Source organism: Crinia signifera, chromosome 19 (assembly GCF_055691185.1).
Source record: "Crinia signifera chromosome 19, ASM5569118v1, whole genome shotgun sequence".
Taxonomy (NCBI): Eukaryota; Metazoa; Chordata; class Amphibia; order Anura; family Myobatrachidae; genus Crinia; species Crinia signifera.
Window position 1 is genome coordinate 68,115,991 of NC_139226.1, and position 20,558 is coordinate 68,136,548.

The 20,558-nt window shown below is 42.0% G+C and overlaps 1 long non-coding RNA gene across 1 annotated transcript in view; it reads right to left on the bottom strand.

The window, feature by feature from the left end:
* The window catches only part of LOC146042643 (uncharacterized), a 447,704-nt gene that overhangs the window by 16,698 nt on the left and 410,448 nt on the right, over nucleotides 1-20,558 (bottom strand). Inside the window, exon 3 of the long non-coding RNA XR_014463953.1 lies at nucleotides 838-1,022. This is a non-coding gene — a long non-coding RNA (uncharacterized LOC146042643). The remainder of the gene's footprint in view (nucleotides 1-837; nucleotides 1,023-20,558) is intronic.

Genomic DNA, 20,558 nt, shown 5'->3' on the forward strand with positions numbered 1-20,558 from the left:
GGCTGGAATAGAATCTTAGAGGAATGTTCATACTGACTTATGAATCTGATCGTTAGGGAGAGAAAAAAGACACTAAGGGGGAAATTAACTAATATGAAAAACCTAGTTTTTCGTATTAGTATTTCCCCTACGACTGCATACGACTGTTTTAGTCGTATGCAAAGTCGTGTTCCGGAGGGGAATGTACAAAGCAGTCAGATACGACTGCTTTGTAACCCTCCGATGGTGTAACCATTCGTATTAGCTGGCCATATATACGGCCGCTAATACTAATTCGAACAGGCAGTCTGCACGGATCAGTCAGATCCGTGCAGGCTGCAGAGTGTAAAAAAAAAATAGAAAAATAAATAAATTAAAAAAAAAACAGCGTGGGGTCCCCCCCACAGCTGTAACCAGCACCAGGCTGAAAGAGCCAGGCCGGTAATTAAAAATCAGGGAAGCCGACAAATAGGGGTTCCCCGATTTTTAACAACCAGGCTCCAGGTCCGGGGCTGGTTCCCAAAATACGGGGGACAAAATGAGTAGGGGTCCCCCGTATTTTAAGAACCAGCCCAAGCACAACCAGCCAGCAGGGTAATGTCACAGCCGAGGGACACTTATTATATAAGGTCCCGCGGCCAAAACATTAACCCCCTGACCGGTCAGCCTGGCCAGGGGCCCTGGGGGAGTGGGGACATGATTTCTATTGGCCGCCTAGCTGCCAATCAGGAGCCAAGAAAGTCGGCTCCTGATTGGCCGCTAAGCGGCTAATAGAAATCATTCTGAGGAGAGGCGCCGAGTATGAAACATCACTGCATCTCTCCACAGTGCGGGGACCGGCGACAGCATGAAGATTACCTGGATTACGGCGGACCAAGACAAGACATCTTCAGCACAGGACCAGGTGAGTAGGATTTCCTTCCACAGCTCCAACATGGATTTCTTCGGACCCGGACACCGCCATGGACCTGGAGGACGACACGGACTGCCGACATGGACCTGGAGGATGACACAGGACACCGGACACCAGGACAGAGGGCTACCTACGGGATCAAGAAAGGTAAGTATCAGTATGTGTGTAATGTATGTATTAAACTTTTATTTTCATTGTGTCAGTGTGTGTTTATTGTACTATTTTTTTAACTGTGGAACTACAAGACCCAGCGGGCCCTTTAATGCCCCGCAGGCTGGGACTTGTGGTTCTCCAAGTCCCAACTTGCGGGGGAGGTTTGCTGGGACTCATAGTTCCACAGTTTTAAACAATAGTTTTTTCATCTATTTTTTTTACACCACTATCAGCCCGGTGACCACAGCCCAGGGTCACCGGGGACAGCACCAGGCTTCAGCCTGGTCAGGTAAGTCCTTGAGGGTGGGGACCCCTTTATTGGGGGGGTCCCAACTCCCCCAGGGCCCCTGGCCAGGCTGACCGGTCAGGGGGTTAATGTTTTGGCCGCGGGACCTTATATAATAAGTGTCTCCCGGCTGTGACATTATCCTGCTGGCTGGTTGTGCCTGGGGCTGGTTCTTAAAATACAGGGGACCCCCTACTCATTTTGTCCCCCGTATTTTGGGAACCAGCCCCAGACCTGGAGCCTGGGGCTGGTTGTTAAAAATCGGGGAACCCCTATTTGTCGGGTTCCCTGATTTTTAATTACCGGCCCCAGCTCTTTCAGCCTGGTGCTGGTTACAGCTGTGGGGGGGACCCCACGCTGTTTTTTTTTATTTATTTATTTAATTTTCCTTTTTTTTTTACACTAAAGCCTGCACAGATCTGACTGATCCGTGCAGGCTAAAGCCAAATACGACAGGGAAAGCAAGGTGTATTTTCCTGTCGTATTTTGGTGCCTGTTTTACACCAATTAGCAGCCGTATTATCAATACGGCTGCTCAGTAAATCAGGAACCACAATTATTTTGAATGGTGATTCCTGTCGTATCCTATCGATGGTGTAGACATTCGTATTTGTAAATACAAATATGAATGTCCCATCTTTAGGAATACGAATTGTTGTATTTTCGGGATTGTAAATCCCGAAAATACAAATGTGTAAAAAATAGGTGTATTTCTGCCTACGAATACACCTATTTTTTACGAATCCATATTGGTAAATTTCCCCCTAAATATCCTGGAGGAAGAAATCACCACTATTACAAAAAGTATAGAACCTCTACGAAATTTGGAGGACTATAGTCAAATCAAAAAACATATTGAATATAGGGTTAAAAATAAAGAAAAGGCAATCATACAGAGAAAACAGAAGAAGTATATGAGAGACAAAACACGGAAAGAAGGAGGAGGAAAAGTCAGAGGATGAATTCTCTACGCTCTACGGACAGAGCATTGAGCTGTGATTGTCAAAATCTACCTCAAACACCAACGAAATTCCACCATAAAAAAAGGAAAACATATAAGAAAGACAACATAGGACAGTATGAACCCCGTGCTCCATACAAACGCTATCGGGATGTACAGGATTGGCGTAACAATCAAATAGATACCAATCAAAGGAGGAACAACAGATACCATCAATCAGATGAGAGATGGAGAGGAAGAAGATTGGAAGAGAATAAAAGAAATCAAAGAAATCTAAGATCACGTACACCCATGAGGAATAGAAAAAGCGAGAGGAACCATCACGACAAGACCGGAATAAGTTTGTAGTCAGGGACAAAGGCATGATGAAGCCCAACAACATAGAACCCCCTATAAACTAAGAAAACAAAGGAATTTTTTGGGCCAGAGCACGAAGAGAAAAAATTATATGTAACCGTCACCTATAAGAAAAAAACGCAGAGGAAAAAGAGGGGGGAAGAAGAGGAAAAAAGTTGAAGTAGAGTTATCAGAACCACATGAATTGGAAGACTCTTCAGAACAACATTCTGACACCAATACTGGTAAAGACAACAGAATATTTAACCTGAGCACACACCCCCTAACCTCCGGCGAAACTTCAGTACTCAATCGAGGCTTAAAGTATGCCATGGATAATAAACTTGATAAGTTCAAAACATACATTGATATTCAGAAGTTCATGAGAAAATTGTCTCTGAAGAGATTTCTACAACACAAGAAAATGGGAGTCACTTCAAACCAAGATCCACTTTTAACTTGACGTTTGCTAAAGGACATCTAGTGGAAACCTTCCAGAAACTGGTCTGTGAGGAATTAGAACACATAACTTCTAGATGGCCGAAAAAACCTAACCTGCCGAAAATTGAACGAGAAGCCTTAAAATCCCTTCAGGACAACAAAGATGTTATAATCAAACCGGCTGACAAGGGCGGAAGTATTGTCATTATTATTATTAAGAACAACTATGAAAAAGAAGCCCTCAGACAACTCAATGACAGAAATAAATACAGCCTCCTTAGGAGTGACCCTAGCTCCCATATAGGAAAAAACCTCCAGATATTGATTAATCGTCATCAGGAAAATAAAAGCATTACGGAAAAGGAAGCCAAATTCATTATTAATAACAATCCATCTCTCCCGGTTTTCTATATGCTACCAAAAATCCATAAGGATACAAAAGAACCCCCCGGACGCCCAATTGTGGCAGGAATGAACTCAGTCCCGGCCAACCTTTCGGAATTCGTGGACTTCGCACTCCAACCAGAAGTGGTTAAGATCAAATCGTATCTCAAGGACACCATTGATATGATCAACTGTATTGAACAAATACCATGGACAACAGGAGACATCCTTGTTACAGCAGACGTATCATCTCTATATTCGATTATTGATCATCAAACGGGAGTAACAGCAGTAGAGTATTTTTTAAACAAAGGAGAAATGGATAAGAAGAAGATTGAATTCTTGAAAGAAGCCATTCAGTTCATCTTGAATAACAATTTCTTTTGGTTCAAGGAACGGTACTACCAACAAGTAATGGGTACCGCGATGGGGACCAAATTTGCCCCTGCATACGCGAATATGTTCATGGGATGGTGGGAAGATTGCACTATTTGGAATTATAATAACCATATAGACCACATTAAAGTGTGGAGATGGTATATAGATGACATTTTCTTTGTATGGAGTGGAGGCAAAACAACCCTGGAGGAATTCTGCGACATCCTTAACCACAATGAGTACAAGATCAAACTCATTTTCAATCAGAGCGAAACAGAAATACAATTTCTAGACCTGAGCATTTACATTAAGGACGGAATACTTCAAACAAAAAACTATTCTAAACCAACCGACAACAATAGTTATATTCCCATCTCCAGCAACCATCACTCGACATGGCTAAAGAGCATCCCTTCGGGACAACTTCAAAGAGTTAGAAGAAACTGCTCAGAAGTAGAAGTCTTTGAACGACAAGTGGAGGAAATGAAGACCAGATTCATCGAAAAAGGATATCAGGGGGCCATTATTGATGAAAAGATTCAAGAATTTAAACTGAAGGATAGATCTTCGATGTTAAAATATAAACGAAAGGAAAAACAAGATGATAACAAATCAAGTTTGGCCTTTATTACGCAGTTCAATAATCAGCATAAAGAGTAAGAAAAAGCCATAAAAAAACATTGGCATATCTTGACCAAGGACCACTTGCTAAAAGAACACATAGTAGAGAAACCCAAGTTCATATATAGAAGAGCCGACAATATAAGATCTCAATTAGTTAAAAGCGCCATCCCAGAACAGAGAGAGGGAAGAATAAAAACCAAGGGATTCCACAGATGTGGTATGTACCAGAAGTGCAAAACTCATGGAAACACCGCCACAAAAGTAACTGACTTCACATCCACCTCCAATGGTTCCTCATATAAAATCAACGAATACTGTACATCACTTGCAATAGCAAAAATTGTATATATATAATTCAATGCACGTGTGGTCTCCAGTATGTGGGGAAAACGAGCAGGACTTTGAGAGAAAGATGGACAGAACATGTCCGCAACATAAAGAAAGGAATGACAGGACATCTCCTCTCTGAACACTTTAAAAATAAACATGAATGCTCACCCCAAGAAATTGCACTTGTACTAGGCATTAAAAAAGGTAACTGGCAACTGGAGACAAAAAGGTAGTGACACTGTTCTGGCACAAAGTGAGATTAAATTTATATACAACATGAACACTTTGACCCCTAAGGGACTTAATGGGGATTTTGAAATAAAATGGTTCTTGTACATGGAGCCAACACCCCCCCCCCCCCCCCCCCCCCCCCCCCGGTTTTATACATCATGTAATGAATTAAGAAACCCCTTCTTCATTGGTTATCAGCCAGGTTTTAAAATATATACACCTTTTAGTAATTTTGTTACATTCAAAGATCTTAGTTATTTATGACAAAAATTGCATCTGGAGATTTATATTGAAATGGCTGTGCGCGTCAAACTTAAATTCTATTCTCAGTACAATGGGGTGTTCTCAACACAGCTCTTGTACCCCTTACATTGGATCACGCTATCATCCGAAATGGTGGTGCGTGTCAAATATACGGTTCAATACTCATTTCCGCATATAGTATAAAATACAGTATGGTCCCAACAAGATGGCCGTGTGGGTCATTATGCGGTCCACCTGATGTAACCATGACTCCGCCCATCCTGTAATGGGTAAGTCCGTTCTCTACTTATAAAAACTAGATGGTGGTGCAGGTCATTCATGCGGTCCACCGGGCGGAACTACAATTTCTCCCGACCTACACAGAAGGACCGGAGGTGACGTCTTTAGGCACACGTCACCCCCAGAAGGAGGTACAATATCAACATAACCCACGAGAGAAACCCAGAGTATGTATGGGCCATTAATAACATAAGAAGTATAGAGCCGCCTGTATACATTATCCAGCCCACGGGGTTTCATACCCTTATATGGACTTCTGGTCATGTGTGCCGGCTAATTAGGCTTTTTTTCTCTTTTTAACTCGTTTAGCACCATCGTTTTTTGCATTTTGTATATGTGTTAGGCATCAGATCTCAATATGTATCAGCGTGTGTATTGTATACTGGAATTTTCATATTGATTGCAATGTTTACCAGACAATGTCCATCCCCCTGAGTTCAGAGGGAGTGATCACAGTAAGGTATATAAACCCCCACATGGATTGTAGACAACACCACCTTGAAAAAGACCATCCAGGTCGAAACGCGTTGGTACGGTGTTGTTATCTGGTATCCAGACCCTGAGTGAAAAACTTGGACTACCCATACTGGTGATCACCCCGGGCCTTGCTATTCCATCTCCTCCCAGTTAAGGTGTCCCTGTTATACCTCTAGTCTGTGTGCATACCTATTTGGACTGGTTTTATTTGCACTTGGTTTTATCAATAAAAAATTACTGTTTTTATCAACCACGATGTCCGGAGAATCCTTACTTAAAGAAACCATGATATGAAGAAAAGTAAGTATACAAGTAAGCACGACCAGTTTTAAAGAAACCTTGATGTGTTTATTCTCATTTGTTCACATGTAAGCATACATGTACGCATATTTGATCCTATGGTGACACGTGGTGAACCAATAAAAACTACCTGAGCAGACACATTAAGGGAAGAGGAAAAGGAGGGAAGAAAACCAAGGGTGTATATCCCGGGACCCCCTATGAACTTTTAGTGCTGTAAAAATTGAATTACACATTGTTTGTTTTACCTTTGTATTTTGCATATACATCCACTATGGAGAAAAATGTATGAAAAATTGTGGACCCTCTGAGGACATATACATTGAAAAGTAAGAGTTATATTATCCACTCTTCTTGTGTTCCTAACTGTTGGGCGCTTGACCTTCTATATTTGTTTATTATTGCTTGTCTACACCAGGAAGGTAACTCCTGGTTGGTTTAAGCTGCCCTCACCAGCGCCAAAGGTTGTATATTTGTTTTTGAAGTGTATAGGGCGCACATCTATCCCCTTCTTTTCCATATATCTATCTATCTATCTATCTTCACAAAAGAGGCGGCACTTCTCAGGCTTGATACACAAAAACTTTAGTAGTTTATTCTAAAGTTTTTGTGTATCAAGCCTGACGAGTGCCGCCTCTTTTGTGAAGTTATATGGAACATCCATGTTCAAGGAAGGCACCGGAGCACTTTACTTATTCCTTTAAAGAACAGAGTGCCGGATTACTGGACATATATATATATAGATATATATATATATCTATATATAGATATATATATATCTATATATAGATATATATATATCTATATATATATAGAGAGAGAGAGAGAGAGAGAGAGAGAGAGAGCTCACAAAAGTGGGTTGTGACCTTTTCCTGCGCTGTTTGGGTAGCTGCACTTCTATGGAACCTCGCTGTTAATAGAGGTATGGGAAATAGAAATGAAAAGAAAAAGGGTATAGAGGTGCGCTTGTAGATGTTTCACCAGAGAAATATACAGAATGGTAAAAATATATATATATTTATTCTGAATAGTAGTATAAAATAAATTATTTTCAATGGATGGTTTCACATAGGATTTAAGTTACTTGATCCAACGTTTCGCCAATATTTGTCTGAAATAAACCTAAGTGTTTTGGCCCATAGGGACTTCTTCAGGGGTAATCAAGGATCTAGATGGTGAAACAATGCATATAAAAATGATTCATTATAACCCATCTGTATCCAATTGGATAACAATGGTATCAGTAAGAAATGTATTAGGAGGGAACAAAAGTAAGAAAGAAGACTAGTTGCTTAATTAGGAAAGGGGGAGGGGAGTGAGAGATGACCATTATTAAGGACCCCTTGTCCAATGCACTAGTTTGTTCCAAAAATCAATATTTCTTATAACATACCAATTTGATAAACAACTGATTCTTTCACACGATTTAAAAAGCGAAGTATGGACTAAACCATGGGGTAAATTTGAACGGTATCAAAGTATGCTGTCATATGACATGATGCAGCTTCAATAACTATCTAAAAAAATTAATACACTGTAGATATGTTTAAAAAAAACCTACTAGCGGTATAATTCTAGAGAACATACCCATATTACAATTAAAAACAAATTTTTCATTAAAACATTAATATTATTTTTCAACTCATTGCAGGATTAAATTACATCTCTGGCTTTTCCATAAGAGAACAATATATCATAGCTAGAAGTATCCAACACATACATAAACAACCACAGCCGATGGTAAATTGATGTACTTAGGCAAATTAAGAACATATTTATACAACTTTCCAACTGATGTCTTCACAGAGTTGGTATTCAGTGGTACATTCTACAAGTAATGAAACATTTCAGTAATATACAGATGGGGCAGGTACCATCTTGGCAGGGGATGGCGATGGCGATGCCAGCCGCCATCCCCCGCCAGCGCCATCTGCATAACGAGAGGGGGACGCGCGCGCACGCGCGTCTCAGTCAGATGGTGAGGCAGGCCACTGGCGGATCGCCTGCGCTGACGTTCTGGCGATTCGCCAGCAAGGAAGAGGCCTGCCCCATCTGTATTATAGGTTAAATGTTCATTATAAGAAATTTCACATGGAGTCAGCTACTCCAACATACATTTCTTAGTATATATTATATAAATATATAAGACCAATAATGCACAAACTACCGGTTACTTTGGTGTAAATCATATAATCAGTCAGAGAGCAAGGTGTTCTCTGGCTGAACTACTGGGGTTTAAATACCACTCTGCTATGTGACTTCACTTGTGTCCGTGGAACAGAGATAAAGATGCTTAAACAGTCCTATGTTAGTAGTACTACTACCTAAGTGGCTGTATAGGACCTTCATTGTGACCTAAATATGCCCATAAATAAAACAAGAGAGTAGATACAGTAGAGTGTTCTTTAATAAAATAATATGTGTGACCGGCCATGGGCACTTACTTCCTGGAATGCTATGCGTTCCAATGTGCGTTACACTCTAAGTTCCGGTTCCGGTCTTATCCATCTGGAGGATCTCCAGCATGTGACAGGCCGGGGAGCTTACTTCTGGGAATGCTATGTGTTCCAATATGCGTTTCACTCTAAATGCCGGTTCCGGTCTGCTACATCTAGAGCATCTCCAGCATAGCGGCTGTTGCATAAATGGATGCCGGGTAAAAGGGAAGTTTTTAGGAGAACGTCATGCGTTCCAAAGTGTGTTCCATATAGTAGTTTCACTATAGTGGATTTAGGACCAGGATATACTTCCAGGTAAATAGACCCTATATAAGTTCCATCTAAACATTTCATAAGTATAATAAATAGCTATATTTGGTATGCACTGTGAATTAGAATAAGTGCTATAAAAAGTGGCTAAAGTAAAGTGAAATGGTAAATCCGGTTATACTTTCGGAATAAGGTTGCGTGTCACCTATAGGGGGCGTGTATCTCTAATGCTTTCCTGGAGGTGACATTTTAACATAATAGATTAAACTAAGTCTACATATATTCCTTAACGAAATAGTTATCTACTATTCTTGTGCTTATAGGCCCTTATTCTGATCGGTGCGGATATTCCTGAATTCTTACGGTGCGGTCCGCACGCCACGCTGTGCGGCGGCATGCGGGCTTCGTCCGTAGAAACGCCCACGTGTCCTCCGCATTCGGACGGACTCACTCTTTAAGAACAGGGCGTGTGTACGGACGACATACAAACCGTGTGTGCGGTGGAAACGTACAGATTCTTGCACGGTCTTCCCGCACAAGCACGGTCTTCCCGCGTCAGAACGTACGGGAAGCTGTCCGTACGCCCCGATGCGGAGTATTTACGCACAATCCAACACTTTTGTACTGAGTACACACAGCGATCACATGACCCACTTAGGCTATTAGGCAACCTCCTGAAAAAGGGATTGTTATCAATTTCAATCAATTAAATGCTCATCTATACTAACCCACATTCCTACTTCATTCATGACACACATTAACCCTTACAGCATGTGACCCTAACATACATCTAGATACACTATGTACATTTTGCTTATTTTAAACATTTTAAACAACTTACACATATACTTTAGCATGTTAGGAAAAAACACTGACAACTTTGAACTTTAAATAAATATTTATTCACAAACAAGAATAAAAAACTGAAAATTAATTTTCCGCATCAATGATGCTGTCCATGAGGCTTAACATTTGCCGCATCAGGCCTCGTAGACGAAGGAGAGCCCCACGGCGACCCTCCTCTGCTTGGGCAGGCTCACCTGTGGAGGAAATTCAAATTTAAAAATGACTAATGATATTCATGCATACATTTAACATAGTCAAACCTACATTTTAAACATGCATTGTGACAGGTGTGTGTGTATATATATATATTTATATATATATATATATATATATATATATATAATCATATATATATACACACATATCTAACTATATATATGAGACATACACCTATACATACATGCATACATACTACATGCAAAGCCTGACTTTGGCCCTCTACCCTTTACTCTGTAGAACACCTCACAGTCATACTGCTCCTTCTCAATCCAAACCCACCCATGACTAAGCTCTGAGAAGCATGCCACGCGCTGCACCAATCACAATTCGGCAAACAAAGTTCAGTGTCTGTTATATGATGGAGCCTGGCAGGGGAGTTACACAACTCTCAGGAATGCTCTGTACATTTGTGCAATCAAGCATGGCTTGCCTGCTGATGGTCTGCTCCAGAAATCATTGTCAGAATGCCAGTTAGGGGAGGCTGCAGCACTAACCCACTCCCATGCTCAAAAGCATTACTAAGACCAAATCCACACACAATTATGGTGCAAAACATACATGCAGACCGCAGGGGGTGGTTAGCTAGAGGAGGGCCCAGGGGCACTGACCACTTGTTACTCCAGTATAAGCCACGCCTGTCCATACTCCATTTAGGCCATACTGAATCTAGTTTACAAAGATCATTCACCAGTAAACTCTACTCACCTATATGAGGCTACAGATTGTATGCAACCAGCAGGGACATGTAACCCTTACATGAGCAAGTCATCACTTTCTTCCTGGATACAGATTAACTACACAGGTTCAGTGGCACTTAAAATCGACCTGAAAGCCATCCGCACAACCTGTGTCATTAATATGTGTCCAGGATGAAAGGGATGGTTTGGCCACCCTATCTAACCCCAAAGTGTGTCTGTTGCTACCCAATTTGTTGTTTGCCTTTATAGTATTTTTAAACACATTTGAATCAACAGTGCTACATATCAAATAGTGGATGTCAAAAGGAATAACGATTCTTTATGTATACATACCACTTTCGGCCGGCTGCTCCACCTCACAGGCCTCCTCATCCTCCCCCTCTTCCTGGGCCTCCTCGGCTGGCACGACCTCCTCCTCGGCTGCCACCTCGTGGTCGAAAGCCACCACCTCTGCCTCCACTGGCCACACATCCTCCTCCACTCCATCCCTTTCCTCCGCCACCCCTTCTTCATTTTCTTCCTCCTCGCCCATAGCTGGCTCCGCCTCCTCCTGGGCCTGGGACGCCTCTGCCTCCTCCTGGGCCTGGGACGCCTCTGCCTCCTCCCGGGCCTGTCTTGCTCGTGCACGTGCTGTGTTTGGGAAAAATCAAAAAAGTGCCAATTAGTGGTAATTTGTATTAGCCTTATCAACCTATAAATGCAAAGGTTATAAGTACTGATAATTGTACATGCAAACAGCTCCTCAGTGGCCTTTACAAAACACAGCCTGTAACATGGCAGGTATGCTGTGACATTTGGCCCATTGTAAGCATCACAAGCATTAATCCTCCCCAATAACATATTTTATGACCATTACAGGGTGTCAAACAGGAAGTAGCACTCATATATTGTATGCCATGTTTAACTAATGATCAGGCTGGTGACCTTAGTGGATTAAATAATGTCAGGTAAGCAATCATGTCCAAATCCACATTTACTGTTGAAATACTCACATCTAGCAATGCTGGCCCTTATTGATTGCAGCCTCTCTGGCTCCCTGCGCCGGAGGTCGGACCACCGCCGCTCCAGCTGAGCGATGGTCCGCCGCACCTGGGTGCGTGCGTATATACGGCGGCGGGCCACCGCATAGGCAGAGCATTTCTGCCTGTTCGTTATAAAGGGGCCCGCCCGCCCCAGCCTGGTCTCCATAATGGAGACCAGTGTCCTCAGCTCTGCTGGCGAAAAAGGTGCTGCTCTGCCATAAGCCGCCATCTTAGCAATGGCACAAATCAAACAATCATGTGCTGTCATTGGTTGATCAGAGTGATATTTGGTTTTAACTTTATTGTTCATTTTTACACTAACAGCGTGTATGCGCCCGAACAGACGGCTAACCCATTGCATCGCACACCCATCCTAAACAGTGTAAAATAAGATGGAAACACATTATATCTAATCTATAACATTCACCAAACATGGGTATAAGCAACAGGTGAAATAGTCTGCATCACTAGACACTTACACCTAACTCAACAAGGTACTAAACAGCTAATTTATAATGAAAGCTATGCAGCAGAAACATAGCAAATAGTGGCAGACCTTTTCCCAAAATTAGGCCATGCTGCCATGTGTACACTTACCTTCTACTGGCCCCTACTACAGAGGTGGAATGAAAAGTAGCTAGCATCTAACCTGAATTTGGAGTGCTTTCACATATGATTTGGATGCTAGCACTGATTACTTGTGGCTAAGTGGTGGACTGGATTGACATATGGAATGGGTAGTGTCAGTTGTACTACATAGCAAACAAGTGCACAGTACAGAAGTACATTCAAATATACATTTCATGTGTGACCTCAGTTTTATTTGGTCATTGGTGTTGGAATCTGCATTTAGCTAATAAATCAGACTTACTGAGTTTGCCAGGTTTTTTGGAAATATTTTTCAACACCAAGGGGCGGCCCGTATGCGCCGCACGGTTGACGCTGGCGTACGGGACACGGCCGTACGGAACGCAGGTTGCAGCTGATTAACGCCAATTACAGAAATAGTATTTAAAGTTGTCCTAGAAAGGCAAACACTTGTTGCAAACATGGCTGGCTCAGAGTCAGAGGAAGACCAGGTGGTGCAGAATCTCTTGTCCCGCATGGAGGCCAACACCACCTATGTCCCCCTCAACCCAGAGCACCCAGATGGCCCATCAACATCAGGCCAATCAGCAGCTGGCCCATCCTCAGCATCAGCAGAATCATTGGGAACACAGCAGGTGGCTTCCCAACAGAGTAGCCAGCCCAGCACTTCAAGTACAGCAACCGGTGGCCGTGGCCGTGGCAGTGCCCGTGCCAGTGGCCGTGCCCGTGGCCGCAGTGGGGCAACAGAGGAACCAACCACAAGAAACATGGCATATGAACCGCGGGAGCTTGACATCCTGGTGACCCGGGCACATGATTTAATAGAGTGCCCAGCGGTCAAGTTGACACACACAAGGAGATGGAAGATCTGGGAGGAGATAACGGCGGAGATTAATGCAGTGGCTCCACAAGTTCATCAGACGGAGCATGTTAAGAAGAGGCAAGTACATGTGTGTTACATTTGAGTAGTACAAGTCCAGTAATGTTTACATTCAATATTAGATGGAGTTGGGCAATGGGTGTTCACGTTGCTTGGAGGCACAGACATGTTGGCCATGACATTGAATTGATAGTTATTGGAGGGTGACTGTTTTTGTATCTTCTAAGGGTTGGTTTGAAAAATGAATATAATGTAAGTTTGGTGTCAGTAGGCACATGTTGTATTATGTTTCATATTGCAATGGGTGCTACAGCAAACATGAGGAGTTACATGTATTAATATGTACACTTTGATTGCAGGTGGCACGACTTCAAAGGCAACCTCAAGAAGAAATTGACCCAGCGGTGGGAACACAGCCACACCTCTGGAGCTGGCCCCATGCCATCAAAGCTGGAGCTCACCCCCCTGGAAGAGATGGCCCAGTGCTGCATTGCAGTGGAGGAGGTCCGGGGGGTGAGTACTATAGACAGCGAGTCCCCAGCGGAAGTGATGGCTTCTACGCTTGAAGGTAATTATTTGCCAGGCCATAAGTAGATGTTTTAAATTTGGCATGGAATGTGTGGTAATTGGTAATTTCTCGTTCAACAGCATCCCCACCGCTTGGTCCAGATTCTCTTGAGGAGGTTGTGGAGTCTGTGCCACCTGGCCCCTCCGCGGCTGAATTGTCCATGTGGGGCCGTGTGCTGGATAGTATTGTGCAGCAGGGAGAGTCGGCATTCGAGCGGGTGCGTAGGGCCGAGGAGGTGCTGCAGGGTTTGACCACCAGCCAGCAGAGTATTGCTGCGAGCCTGCAGGCTATGAGTGCCAGCCAGCAAGCTATTGCTGCTAGCCTGCAGGTGCTGGCTGATCAAGCCCTGCGGCAAAATGACCTCCTCCTCCGCCATAATGAACTTATGGTGGAGCTAGTTACCAGCAATAGGGCCCTAATGTCACCCGCTTCGGGTGCATTACCAACACCATCACTCCCTGCTGCCAGAGGGGGAAGAACATCCACCCCCTCACCAGCATGTGCTCCACATGAGCCACCATCTGACTCTGGCCTTGGACGAGGCCGAAGAGCTGCTGCACGTGGCAAGGAGCCTGCCAGGGGCAAACGTGCCCGCAAATGAACTTGTGTCCCCATTAATCTCCACCGTTATGTCTTCCCAAATCTTCCATTGAGCTGTGTGTGTCAGCATCCTGTGTCCAAATCCGTGCCGAGGGTCACCACTTTTGGCCGCGGTTCAAATGTCATGTTTGGTTCCCCTGTTGCCCTGTTTCGGCTACCATTACTGTGTGCTGTACTTGAAGTGTTGGTGCTGTACTTTTGTTGTGAAGCCACCTGATGTGTTCCTAATGATTCTGCTGTGGCTATTTATTCTATATTATTTCTTTTTAGTCCTGTTATGGTACCATTTTTTTTGTGATGTTTTTGAAATTTTTTCAAAAGTTTCTTTAATAAATGTTATTTTGGCCCCACAAATGTCTGTATTAATTGATACATGCAGAAGTGCCATGTGTATTAGTATTATTAATATTAAGTTGTGTGCATTATTTGCAGTGTAAAAGTGTGTGACAAGTGCAGCATGTAATGTTCCCTTTAAGCTGCAATGCTTCCAATTGTAGCAGTGAGAAGCGTGTAATTAACAAGTAATGGGTAAAGTATGTAATTGTATTTGGTTCAGGTGACATTTGTTGAGGTGCGTCCGTCCTGATTAGGCGTTCCGATTGCCTAGCGCATGACCGAGTGGTGTCCGCAAAGCAAGAGTAGCCTTTTGGACACCGCACATTTCTTCCCTTTTTGTTCGCGTGCATTCGGCGTGCTGTCCGAATGCACGCCTACCAAAATATGTGTACTCCCCCGTGTCCGCCCATGTTTCCGCCCAGTTTAGCCCACTTTGAAACTACGCCCCTGTGTCATTCCGCATGACGCCCATAACACACCCATATTGCCCGAGTGATTGCGGTGCACATTTCTGTACGGTATTAATGAGAACAAGTACGGAGACCATGCGTGGCACATGCGCGTCGCGTTCTCCACGCATGCGCAGACGGCTAAAAAACGCCATCCGAAAGAATTCGGAAAAGTACGCACCGATCAGAATAATGCCCATAGTGAGAAAAAATATTTGGTGAATGTAACACCAAATAAGGGCAATACTATATGACTAATATTTAAAATACTTTATTAGGAATGAGCTGGTGAAAGTCATTTTAATAATAATAGTGTAAAACTTTCTACTAGATTAACTAGTGGGGGAGGAATATGCTTGTGATATACGGATATGTGATAAGGGAATAAGGTGTTATATAAATTAATAAATAATAACAGTGAACTATATTAAATATATATTATGTAGGATTACACTGGGAGGAGGGAGTAAAAGGAAAGGGAGTGGACTGGGATTTCAGGGAAATTCATCTACTTTTCATTTTCATTGGAGACAGCGTATACATTTTGGAAGCATATGAACGATTAGTCTTTTTCACTTGATGTTTGTAATAACAGTTTATAACTAAATTGATCTTATTTCAGAATCAGAAGAATCAGATTCATCTTTATTGGCCATGTACACTTTTGTGTACTAGGAATTTATTTTGGTAACAGTGCAGCCTAAACATCAAGTGGGGGTCATGAGGAAGGTGACATTGCATTGAATTACATTTGTGGCATTACATTCATGTCTACATTGCATTGCATTACATTCATGGCATTACATACATTACATACATGTATATTTCACTCAGTACGGGTGCGCACACTGTGCTTGTTCCGTTGTTGGACTGCTATCGGGAATAAGCTCTTGGTAGTTCTGGTTGATTTGGCCAGGATGGACCTGAAACGTTTGCCCGATGGGAGCATTTCAAACAGTTTGTGGCTGGTGTGTAGTTCGTCTGGTACAATTTTTTACCATACAGTTCCTGAACCGGGGTGAGGTTTGCCCCAACGATTTTTTCCGCAGTCTTCACCACCCTCTGTAGTCTTATTCGCTCGCCCCTCCGTACCAGACTGGGATCGATGTGCAAAGAACAGACTCCACTATAGCCGTGTAGACGATATGTAGTATGGATGTTGATCTTCTTGAGTTGCCTCAAGAAGAACAGCCGCTGCTGTCCCTTTTTCACATTTGTAGTTATATTGAGCCCCCATTTCAGGTCTTCGGAGATTTTGGTCCCCAGGAATTTAAAGGAGTCGACCTGCGACACAGCTCTGTTGGCTATTTCCAGCGGCTGGACGGCATTTTTTTTTCCTCCTGAAGTCCACCACCATCTCAACTGTTTTGGTGGGGTTGAGGTCGAGGTTTTTTTGTGCCACACCACTGTGTAAGCCGTTCCACTTCACGTCTGTACGCAGACTCATCTCCATCCCTGATTAGGCCAATGATGGTGGTGTCATCCCCAAAGTTTATGGTTTTTACTGAATGCTCGGCCGAGGTGAAATCATTGCTGTATAGGGAGAAGAGCAGGGGGAAGAGGACACGTCCTTGTGGGGCACCGGTGCTGATCGTACGCTTGCTGGATGTGAAAGTGGATGGTAACAAGTTTCATTTTTAGAAGCGCATGTGTTAATGATAAAAAATATAACTTAATTGTTAACAATTATTCAATAATTTAATTTAATTTAAAGGTATGTTCCTCAAAATATCTAGAATAGTGGGAAAAATTATATATATATGTTTACATTATTTAATGGATTTCCCATTTTGTTGTTATTACAGTAGTGAGACCAGTCTCAGAGATTCTTATACTGTTAGTCTATCGATTCTTGTAGATAAGCATATTCTAGATATTTTGAGGAACATACCTTAAATTAAATTATTGAATAATTGTTAACAATTAAGTTATATTTTTTATCATTAACACATGCACTTCTAAAAATGAAACTTGTTACCATGAAGTACTCTACTTCTCTGCAGTATGAATTATTGCAGGCTCTGAATGTTACTAATATTCTTAACCCATCTATATCTGCTGCGGCTGATTGATCTTAATGTCTCAATTAAGACACTTAACTATCTTGACTGTGGATACAGTTAAATAGCCGGTACCGCAGCTACCCAGACAGGATGTGAACGAACCTCGTGGGAGGGGCGAAACGCGTCATCCCATCTATAGAGATGCACTAGCAGAATCAACTTGCTGCACGAGCAAGCTACCGCTGACCGTTTGGAAGATGTAACTATTCAGAAACAAAATCCTCTGCTATTAACAGTACAGCCGCGGCCCTGCGGCTTGTGTATACAAACCCTTAGCGGCATATCTACATGCCTTTGTGTCACTTCTGCTGTGAACCAGCATAACTTCACAATCGGACGGTATACTGCAGTAAGCACTTATACTGTGCATCGCTGTGTACTTAAGCTTTGTGTCAGTTCTTTGGTTTCTGATAGACGCTACTAATTGTATCTATAAGAGGAGTGTAAATTATACACACATACTAGTGTCGGTTTTTTGGTCTAATTGATTATTTTGCTAAATTGTATCTATGTGGACAGTGAGAATTTTTGCATACAAATGGCATATATTGTGACTACTTTTATACTCAAGCCTTGTGTCAGTCTTTCTGGTTTTGACAAACGCTACCAATTATGTTTATAAGAGGATTGTAAACTCTACATACAAACTAGTGTCGGTTATCTGGCCCTATTGATTATTTTGCCTATTTGTATCTATGTGGACAGGGTAATTCTTGCATACAAACGGCATATATTGTGACCACTCTTACACTGTGCAATTTATCATGTACCCCTGCCTATTCTGAATGCCGGGACTTTATACCTGTCATTTTTTCTTAAACTGCTCATCCTACCTAAAGCACTTTTGTAATGTTTTTCATTTCAAACTACCTATAAATATCTATACATGTGGCTCAATAACAGAGCATAACGCTAAGGTGATAAACGGACTGCCCACTCATTGCAGCCACGGTCCAGTGGCCTTTGGTGGGACCTTATAGTCACCCTCTCAGACTCACTGCATGAGCATTAAAACGTGGTATAGATATAAAAAAGATGGGTGCTTAGAAATGACCTTAACATGTTGAATAAAAATACATGACAATGGATACTTTTGTGCTTGTATAAGACCACTACACGCTGTCTCTATATTCTCTAATTTTCGGTAGGATCCCTTTTTATGAATAGACTGCGATACCTATATGTGCAGCTCAGTAACAGAGCACTACGCTAAAGCGAGAAACGAACTGCCCCCTCACTGCAGCCACGGTCCAGTGATTTTTGGGGGGACTGCACAGTCACACTTATTTCAGCCTCACTCTGAAATGACTTAGCCCATTGAGTAGGTATGCTACACATAACAATTGATACTTTTGTGTCTGTTTAAGACCCCTATTTACTGTCTCTATATACTACTCTTTTCATCTCTTAAAATCCCTAACTAAGGGCAATTCAGCCTCTCTCACTCTCGAATCTTGGCAGCATCAAGACACTGCAATACTCAACTTTGAGCAACAGTGACTGAGCAACCTGATCCGATAGAGCAGCAGAAGGCATTTTTTGGCCATTCTCCTACTATATTTCTATTGCGGAGGCTCTCCCCGATTCTCTCATCTACCATCCTCCAAACTTGTGATGGTAAGACAGCAGAAATTGGGCGAGATATAGACACCGTCAATCTGTCTAATTCTACTACCTTATCTCTCCCCTTGGTCCTGAAAATTTATATGATCTAATTCTTACCAAATACAATTTCAAACTTCCTACTAAAGGACAATTAATCCTCTCTCACTCGTGAAATCGCCTGTGTATCTACATTGCAATATCAAGTATCAGTGAGTACATGGCTCGATTGAATGGGCAGCAGAAGGTACTGTGGCCAATCTCTTATCCCTCTTTCATTTGCGGAGGCTCTCCCCAACTTTCTTAACCACCATCCTCTAAATATATGATGGTTGAAACATAGAAATCTCGGTGAGATATAGACACCGACAAACTGATCTCTCGTCTACTTTATCTCTCTCTATAAGCAACAACATACATCTAGGCTTGTAAAACTGATACTACCTGAATAGTATACACCAAATGTTTATGAGTGTATGTAGTGGGATGTACCTGCTACTCAAAATATCTAAACCAAACCCAGCGGTTGATATTTTAATGAGCCCTTAGTCATAATTTTCACAAATATTTTGTATTAAATAAGGAGCTCTCTTTTCTTGCTCAGATAATGATAAACTGTCCCTAGACAGGATATTTGAGTTCTAGTGCATCTTTTAAAGGTTATTGTTACATATTGTGTGTATTACCACTTATATTAACATAAATTAGAATATTAAAAGTTAAGTTTTAAAATTATCAATATTTCATACATGTGCAATTTCCTTCCACATACTTTGGTAGCTTATAGGTATTTGTATTTACATATATATATATATATATACATATATATATATATATATATATATATATATATATATACACACATATATTATTCTCCAAGAGTGCCCCCAAAAAAGAGTCTTCTTTCTCTCCATGTTATTGAACATATACTTACCTCTGACTCTGGGGTGCACCTCCAACCTATAAATACGGAAGGATCCCCTCTCTTTTTGAGAAAAGGAATCCTTTTAAAAATTGTGACAGGATTTGGATCTATGTTTACTTATTTACTCCACTCACTAAACCTTAGGACACTGAGGAAGCGGGAGTACCGCGAAACGGCCGTTTGTCCACCTAATTATTTACAAGCCAGACAGGAGATACCAGTCCCATCTGACCTCAGAGACCCCTGAGGGAGCGTTCAGCTTTCAGCACTTCCAAACGAACAAGGAGTATATGATAGCACCTATCTATCCTATTGGGAGGTGGTAAGATCCCCCTAGAGGGGAAAAACATATTTTTGTGTTTTTTATAAACATAATTGCACTATCTGGTAACAGAACATTATATGGGAAGTGTCCCATGTATCTATAGCAAGCCAAATTGGGAGACTACAGATTGTATAAATGGTTAAACAGTTACAGATGTGATGCCCCTGTTTATCTATTAGAAAATCTATTGCATGATACGGTCTTTCTTAAAAGATTACATTTCTGGTGTGAGGATACGAGTTCTTCAATCACTCAGACACCGAGCAGATGAAACAAAAATATGGTTTATTTTTATCACAGCACACACAAGTAGACAAACACAGGAACACGAGGCAAAGGTAGCATATAAACGTTCTCGGGTAGCAGTCCAAAATGGCAGTCCTTGTAGCAGCA